The following is an 8,873-nucleotide window of genomic DNA, read 5'->3' on the forward strand; positions in this document are numbered from 1 at the left end:
ATTAAATGGTCCAGCATTGAATCCCAGGTCATGAAGGTGGGGGAAGGGGAGGATTTTACTTTTTGTTTATGACTCTTTTATCAGAACAACTTGAAAAAGTTGAATAGAGGGCTGATGAGATGACTCAGTGGGTAAGAGCACCGACTGCTCTTCCAAAGGTCCTGAGTTCAAATCCCAGTAACTACGTGGTGGCTTACAACCACCCGTAGTGAGATCTGATGCTCTCTTCTGGTGCATCTGAAGACAGCTACAGTGTACTTATGTATAATAATAAATAAATCTTAAAAAAAGAAAAGAAAAAGTTGAATAGTTTCATGTATTAGATGGGAAAGTGTGTCAGTGTTAAATTCTTGATTTTCATGGGTATGCTCTGGTTGCTGAAGAGGGTGCCCTCATTATTAAGAAATGTACACCAAATATTTAGGAGCTGTAGGACAACGGCACTGACATGATTCAAGCAAAGAATACTTTGGAAACCCTCCTTGGGCTCAGGTTGGACTCCCTGGAGTGTAGGGTTCATGACTGTGGTGTCTCTGAAGGTCTGTGTTTGGGGAAGAGAAGCCTTTGCATGTGCAACCATTAAGTTAGTCACACTTACCGAATTTGAGCTTTTGTAAGAAGTGAGAGGTGAAACAGACACAGAGAAGTGTTGTGACAGCAGGGGATGAGGCTGCTGTGATATAGCTGCAAGCCAAAGATACTGAGGATTTTTGGCCAATATCAGAAGCTATCCCAGGAAGACACAATCCTGCCAACACCTTGATCTTTGAACTTGTAGCCTCCAGAACCGAGAGAATGAATGTCTGTTATCTTAAACTACCCAGCTTGTGGAATTTGGCCATGGCAGCCCTAGAAGTAAATAGGTGCTTTTTGATTGCTTTCTGGGAATATGTTCTTCTGAGTTGAAAATTCTAAAAGGCCTAGTGAAACAGATTTATTTTATATTTTAAAAGGTTTACCTTTATGATTTTGTTATGTGTGTGGGTCTGTGCATGTGAGTGTGGGCACCCATGAATGACAGAGGTGTTACGCTCTCTGGGGCGGTGGTAAGTTGCCTGGCATGGGTGCTGGACACTGAACTTGAGCCTCTGCAAGAGCAGTATGTGATCTGAAAACTCCTGAGCTGACGCTCCAGACCCTTAGTGAAACATTTAAGAGATGCTAGCTCCCTTTTTTATCTTCACACTTTCATATGATGTTGCTATGTATTTTACCCCTTCCCCTCCTCCCCGATGTTGTCTTTAAAGACTCTAAGTAGATATAACAAAAATACTGACTGAATTATACTTGAAGCTCTTTGGAATTAACATAACACAGTAAAAATGCCTCAAAATATCTGACCCAGAGATAAATCCCAGTCACTATGAATATAAATGCATGTATAAAAGTCAAGTAACAGTTCTGAATTGTGTGCACTACTGTGAAAATTGAGTAACAAACATTATTTTCAAAAGTTGTAATTTTATTTGTGTGTGTGTGTGTGTGTGTGTGTGTCTGTCTGTCTGTCTGTCTGTCTGTCTGTCTGTCTGTCTGTCTGTCTAGCAAGCCCCAGGGGTTCTTCTGTCTTTGTTTCCTAGCACTGGGGTGCTAGATATCCGAACTCAAGCCTTCATGCTTACATTGCAAGCACTTTACGTCCTGAGCCATCTCTCCTTCCCCCAATAAGGAGGACTTGTTGAAAATTTTTGAAATTCTGGTTTCAGTCATCTCTTTAGAACATAGCTCAGAACTTCAGACAGAATTAAACATCTAGCTTGAAGAAAGGATTGTTGACAGAGCTCAAGCTCAAACCCACCCATTACTGTTTGTAACAGGATACCTTGAATCGATGTTTGCTTCTCACCACGTTTAAAAGTCCACATTGACATCCCGTGCCCAGAAACACATTTGGTTAAAATGTGCCCCCAACAGGGACAGGAGCATGACAATCCAAGGAGATCTTTTTGCCAAGAAAAAAAAAAGGGGGGTGGGGCTACTTTAGCTAAATACAGCTAGGAAAGTGAAAATCCTGTCTTTGTGTTTTTGTTTTGGTCTCAACTGGGTTTCGGTGGCCAGACTATGTGAGCATTGGAGAAAAGTCTGCTAGATTGTCTAAGTCTAAAATAAATACACAGAGCTCTAGTGCCGCCATCTGCTAACTATCCTGCGTTCCTAGGTTTGTTTTCTTGTCTCTCCTACATGATCACCATGCTAAATTACTGTAACCACAGGGGATTCAGGGTGACACAGGTCCATTTTCACTTTTCATGATATTATGCCACAAAAACCACCTAGCCAGTGCAATCTCCCCACACTCCAGCCACAAGCACAGGGTGACCTTTGCAGGATCAGCTGCAGAAGGTAAGTAACCAGAGACACCTTTGGAAGGAGATGTGAAAATGCTAAACAGTGATAATTTCTGGCCTGAGTGATCTTTATACTTTTACTTTTGCTATATTGTACTGAAAAGATGCCAGGTATTAAGTCCACTGCCAAAGCCGATGTTTTAGGACAAGGTATAAACATATTTCATTAGTACTGCCTTGTATGGTGTTGATGTCACCTCAGCTATACTATATACAACCTGCCCTATATCTACCAACAAGGAAGCAGCCCCAACTGATGTGTGAGCATACATACCCCAGGTCCTTAACCAGATGTTGTTCTAAGAAAAGGCAACAAGCTCCCCAGTTGTTGCTTTCTTTCTGCATCAAGACAGAAAATTACAGAGCACCACAGCCCAACCCACTGCTGGGCTTTCCCAAGCCAGGGCCTGAGCATTCCCTCTGCCGGATCCCTCGGACCCTCATACAAATTCCATATCCTGCCCACCTTGCTGTGGGCACTCAAGTCAAGAATGTCTTTTTTCTCTGTGTCTGTTTGAAGGGTGCACTGCATCCCTCTGTACATCCCTTGGATACACGGTTTATACTGGTTGCCCCAACATTACATTCCTGGATTCCAGTTGGCTCTCAGTCTGGGTAGACTGAGGCCATCCCTTGTGGGGATTCCCACTGCTGCTGTAACTCCAGCCTGGGGATTTTGGTGAGATGAAACAAAGTGAGTTTCTAGAAGCAAGCTTCTAGTTATTCAATACTTCTACCTACTCTTTGGTTTTTTTTTAACCTCCTGAGCTGCCTTATTCAGGACAATAAGCAAAGAACTGCTGTTCAAGTGTTGGTGTGGTGAGTCAGCAATGGTAATGCTCTCTAGCAGCAGAGGTGCAGTGTGCAGCAGGAACCACCAGAGGCGCTGGTGAGCACGCTATACACACTATGCACATTATATACACCATACACAATACATACACTATGCACACTATATACACCATACACACTATACATAATATACATACCATACACACCACACACACTATACAAACCATACACACCATACACACCATACATACTATACATACTACACACACTACATACACCATATACACTATACACACTATATACACTATACACACCATACATGCCATACACACTATACACACTATATACGCCATACATACCAGATATACCGCACATACCATATACATCATACACAACAACACACCATACACATCTAACACATCATATACATTACATATACTATATACACTATATGAACTATACACACTCTACACACCATACATGCCATACACACCTTACACACTATATACAATATATATACCATACACACTATATATACCATAGATACCATACACACTATACAAACTATACATGCTGTACACACTGTATACACCATACACACTATATACTATACAATGTATACTATGGAGTTCTGGCTTGCATATGCATAGACTGGTAACAAGAAGCACACTTCCGGGTCATGCCACTCACATCTGTTTTATGTGTCTAGTACTGTAGTTGAGCCTATGGTTTAGCCACTATAAGGTCCATAGATGAAAGGAGTTAGGGCTGAAAGATTATGGCCAATTATTAGTACTGAAAGACAAATAACACTGATGCATGTCTGTAGTCCCAGGTCTTGGAAGGGTGAGGCAGGAGAATTGTGAATTTCAGGTGAGTCTGCACTACAGAGTAGGTTACATGGGGTTAGTCTGTTGTAAAAGTAAGTAAAAATGACAATACAGGACTTCCTTACATACAACGTTAAGTTTAGAATCTGCCATACCTCTTTACTCATCTGTTATTGATCATTTTAAAATCTTATTTTTTAAAATTTAATGCATGTATATAGTGTGTCTCGATCATATTCACTCCTTCCCCCCATTTACCCTTGATATCCCTTAAATACACCTTTTTCAAAATATTATGTTCTGTTAACAATTAAAAAGAAATAATCCACTAAGTCAAATTAGTGCTATCCATATACTCATGGATGCAGGGGCCATCCACTGGAGCATGCAGGGGCCATCCGCTGGAGCATGGAGGGGCCATCCGCTGGAGCATGCAGGGGCCATCTGCTGAAGCATGGAGGGGCCATCTGCTGGAGCATTCAGGGTCCATCCACTGGAGCATGCAGGGTCCATCCACTGGAGCATGCAGGGGCCATTCGCTGGAGCATGCAGGGGCCATTCGCTGGAGCATGGAAGGGCCATCCGCTGGAGCATGCAGGGGCCATCCGCTGGAGCATGCAGGGGCCATCCGCTGGAGCATGCAGGGGCCATCCGCTGGAGCATGCAGGGGCCATCCGCTGGAGCATGCAGGGGCCATTCGCTGGAGCATGGAAGGGCCATCCACTGGAGCATGCAGGGTCGGTCCATCCGCTGCAGCATGCAGGGGCCATCCGCTGGAGCATGCAGGGGCCATCCACTGGAGCATGCAGGGACCATTCGCTGGAGCATGGAGGGGCCATCCACTGGAGCATGCAGGGGCCATTCGCTGGAGCATGCAGGGGCCATCTGCTGGAGCATGCAGGGGCCATCCGCTGGAGCATGGGTGATCTTTCAGTGAATATCCCCTTCTTCTTCCCTCAATGGCCAACAATGATGAATCATTCCTCAGTGAGGGCAGGACTAGGTTCATCTCGTGCAGGTCTTAGGCAAATATCCACAGTTCTGTGAGTTCATTCATAAGTTCAGTGACCGTGTCATATCCAGAGGTCAGCATTTCAAAGCCTTCCTCCTCATCCTTCAATTCAGACACTCTCTTGTCCCCCTACCTTCATTATTGTTCTATCATTGTAAAGAGACACTGTAGCCAAGAGAACTTGAACAAGAGAGCATTTAATTGGAAGCTTACTTAGGGTTTCAAAATCCATGGCCATCGTGGCAGAAAGTATGGCCACAGGTAGGGCAGTGCTACTGCTAGGGCAGTAGCTGAAAGCTTACATTTAATCCACAAGCAGCAGACAGAGGGAAATGGAGGAGAGGGAGGTAGAGGAGGAAGAGGAGGAGAAAGAGAGGGAGAAGGAGGAGAAGAGGGAGGGAGACAGAGACAGAGGGAGAGGAAGGAGAGGGAGGGGGAGGGGTCAGAGAGACAGAAAGACTGGCCTGGGTTTTTGAAATTCAAAGCCCACCCCCAGTGACACACCTTCCCCAACAAGGCCATACCTCTTAATCTTTCCTAAATTATTCTACTAACTGGAGATCAAACATTCAAATATGTAAGCCTATGGAGAACATTTTCATTCAAACCACCACCTCTCTTCTTCAATGTTCCTTGAGAGTTGAGTTGGAGGGGGCTCTTAAATAGATTTCCCATCTATAGTTGAGCACTCCCAGTCACTTTTATAGATGTCCCATCTGTAGCTGAGCACTCCTAGTGACCTCTATAGATGTCCCATCTATAGCTGAGTACTTTCAGTCACTTTTATAGATGTCCCATCTATAGCTGAGCACTTTCAGTCACTTTTATAGATGTCCCATCTATAGCTGAGCGCTTCCAGTCACTTGTTCTCAGCCTTTTAGACAATTACAAGTCTCAGCATTCACCACTGCCATCTGCAGTTATCAATAGATGCCTTTGAGTAGTTTCTGGTTTATATTCTAGTGCATAATACCAATCTGAACGTTTCACATGTGATTTTAATGAATTACAGGCACACGGTTGTGCTGTACATCTAACAGTGGAATGACTAGCTGTGAAAATGTTCAGCCATACGTATTCTTTCAGGTTTTCCTAAGAAGATATGATAATTTTCAAGCCCACTAGCACAGTGAAAAAATGTAGGTGTTTATAGGCTTTTCTGTAATCTTTCAAGCCACAGTGTAGATATTTATTCTCTTTAGCCACATTGTTGAATATGTAGCAATAACTCATTCTAATTTTAATTCGTTTTTTCTTTTTTCATGTCAAATGGAGTCAAATATGTTTATTATCCATTTGGGTGCCTTTCTGTGTAAAGGACTTTTTTATTATTCATTTTATTTATTATTTAACCCAGGAAAGTGTTCTTCCTATGAGCTGTTCCCAAGTCTTTTTTGGTTTTTGGTTTTTTTTGTTTGTTTGTTGTTGTTTTTTTTTTTTGAGACAGGGTTTCTCTATGTAACCCTGGCTGTCCTGGAACTCACTTTGTAGACCAGGCTGGCCTCGAACTCAGAAATCCATCTGCCTCTGCCTCCCAAGTGCTGGGATTAAAGGTGTGCGCCACCACCACCCAGCTGTTCCCAAGTCTTTAACTCATTTTTAAAAAGGCAGAGTCTCCCTTCTCCCTAAGTTGCTGACGTTAGCCTTAAACTGGGGCTCTAGCTGAGGCTAGACTTCAACTTGAGATCCTAGTTTCTCAACTTCCAGTGTAACTGGGATTGTCAGTCTGTGCCACCATACCTGAGTCATTTTAGTTTCTGAAGGCTTATATTATAACAATCACTACATTCATTGACTATAACCTTGGGCAAGTATTAGGAAGAACTTTGTACTTAGGGATACATAGCACAGTTGAATGAGGCTGTAACTATGGCAGGTGCTAATCAAATTAAGATGGGGCCACATAGATCCAAATAAATATACCATTCATTAATAATATCCTAACTTGAAGCCGCATACTCCTAACCTACCAGGCATCACAGCACACTGTTGGATCTCCATTGTTATTCCTTGTGATCACGTGGCTGACTGCAAACTGCTGCTCAGTATCGGAAAACACTATATTTTCATGCCCTGTGAGAGGAGCAAAGCTCATCACCATGCCAACCTCCACAAACACAAGTCTATATACTAGTGTCCACTGTTTCAAGGTCCAATCTTAGGACCACCATATACTCATGACTTATTTTTCTGAATTAAGTCATCACATTCATATACCACAGTTGATGTGAGACAGATTTATTATTTACAAGTAGATAGCGAAGACGGAAGTCTTCAGCTCTGTCAGGAGCTTTTCTGTAAAGCTCAGGGAAGCTGCCTGAAGCAGGAGTCTTGACTGGCCATGCATCACAGTTAAGTGACCCCCAGAAAGCAGCCTGCTTTCCAAGACGGCTTTGAAGAACACCCTACTTTTAGAAGAGAGAGGATGAAATTTTGGGTTGTTTCAGGTAGCACTTCTGTAAATTGAAAAGGGGGACAAGAAGAAAGGTTAGGTTATTTAGGGATGTGCCTAAATATTATATCCCTGCACACCCTAAAAGCACTTTTGAAAACCACAAAACAGAAAGGTGAGAGAGCTGGTTCTGGCCACCCAGAGAATGGCCCTGGACTCCCACACTTCCTGCAGACTGCATGTAACCTCAACCTAACCCTGGTCTTCTCACTTATAATACCAGGAATATTCTCATTGGTAACTTGGGGCAATGGGACACATGGTGGGTTGGTTGCTATGAAGCATCAAGAAGAATCATGAATACTAAGTCATGTGAGGAACCTGTAACCATGCCGGCCTTAGGAAAAAAAAATATATTTTACAATGTTGTATGCATGTGTATGTATGTGCTCATGCATGTGTGCATGTAAACATGGAGGCTAGAGGCTGATGTCAGGTGTCTTCCTCAATTGCTTCTCCAACTATTTTTTTTTTTTTGAGGCAGGACCTCTTACTGGCCTGGAGCTTGCTCACCAAGCTGCCATCATGCCATCAGGCCCCAGGGATTCTCCTATCCTTACTTTCATGGTGCTGGGATTTGCAGACTGCGCCTGGCTTTTTGTAGGGGTGCTAGGGATTGGAACTCAGGTCTATTTACAAGTTATTTACTAGTCATCTTTCAAACCCCCAAAGAAGCAAAGATATTATAAGATATTTGTGTCCCTCCCTATGGCTAGTAGTATACAGAAATGGGGCCCAGAGAATTGGAATTCCCCAGAAATCTCATGCTGAGGAAGCAAAAACCTAGAACTCTTGTATCAGCTGGAAGGAAATGCCTTCTAGAAAGATTTCACACAGTGCTGACATCCAAGAGCAGAGACAATGATGTGGGAGTGATGGGGAGGACAGTACTTTACCAGCTTGATCATGCATTCTTACTGCTCTCTACTTAAACCTTATATCAGGACAGGGGGATGGCGCTGGGGAAGGCAATCTTTGGTTACAATGTAGCCTCTCAAGGTGGCTACATTGAATGAATCTCCTGTCTTTGCTTTTCACTATTAATTGTTAACGTTGGGCCATGGAGGAAGGGTGACTGAGCCTAGCTTGTTAATGCTGTCAGAACCTAGGTCTGAACCCTAAAAACTCTAGTAACAATCTTGTGGGGGAATCCCATCCCCAGCCTTCAAATGTGGGGATTCCTAAGATGATGACTTCTCTATGTGAATCTAACAGAAGCCTAGGGACTATCCACAGTAATGGAATTTCCATCTTCTTCCAGAAGTTGCCAGGCTAGCACCATGTCACAAAATGTCTGTGCCGTTCTTAGTGCCACCCGACAATGAATGACAACACAGTCTCAGCTTCATTGCAAAGCGTGCTCCTGTGGTGGCGGCGGTGGCTGGCTTCTTCTTTTCTCTTCTTCCTCCTCCTCCTCCTCCTCCTGCTCCTCCTCCTCCTCC

At 43.5% G+C, this 8,873-nt stretch overlaps 1 long non-coding RNA gene across 1 annotated transcript in view; it reads right to left on the reverse strand.

The window, feature by feature from the left end:
- Positions 1-7,201: 7,201 nt before the first annotated feature.
- Positions 7,202-8,873, reverse strand: part of LOC116084393 — a 9,383-nt gene continuing 7,711 nt past the window's right edge. Inside the window, exon 3 of the long non-coding RNA XR_004116091.1 lies at positions 7,202-7,435. This is a non-coding gene — a long non-coding RNA (uncharacterized LOC116084393). The remainder of the gene's footprint in view (positions 7,436-8,873) is intronic.

Source organism: Mastomys coucha, unplaced genomic scaffold, assembly GCF_008632895.1.
Source record: "Mastomys coucha isolate ucsf_1 unplaced genomic scaffold, UCSF_Mcou_1 pScaffold9, whole genome shotgun sequence".
In the NCBI taxonomy this organism is placed as follows: domain Eukaryota; kingdom Metazoa; phylum Chordata; class Mammalia; order Rodentia; family Muridae; genus Mastomys; species Mastomys coucha.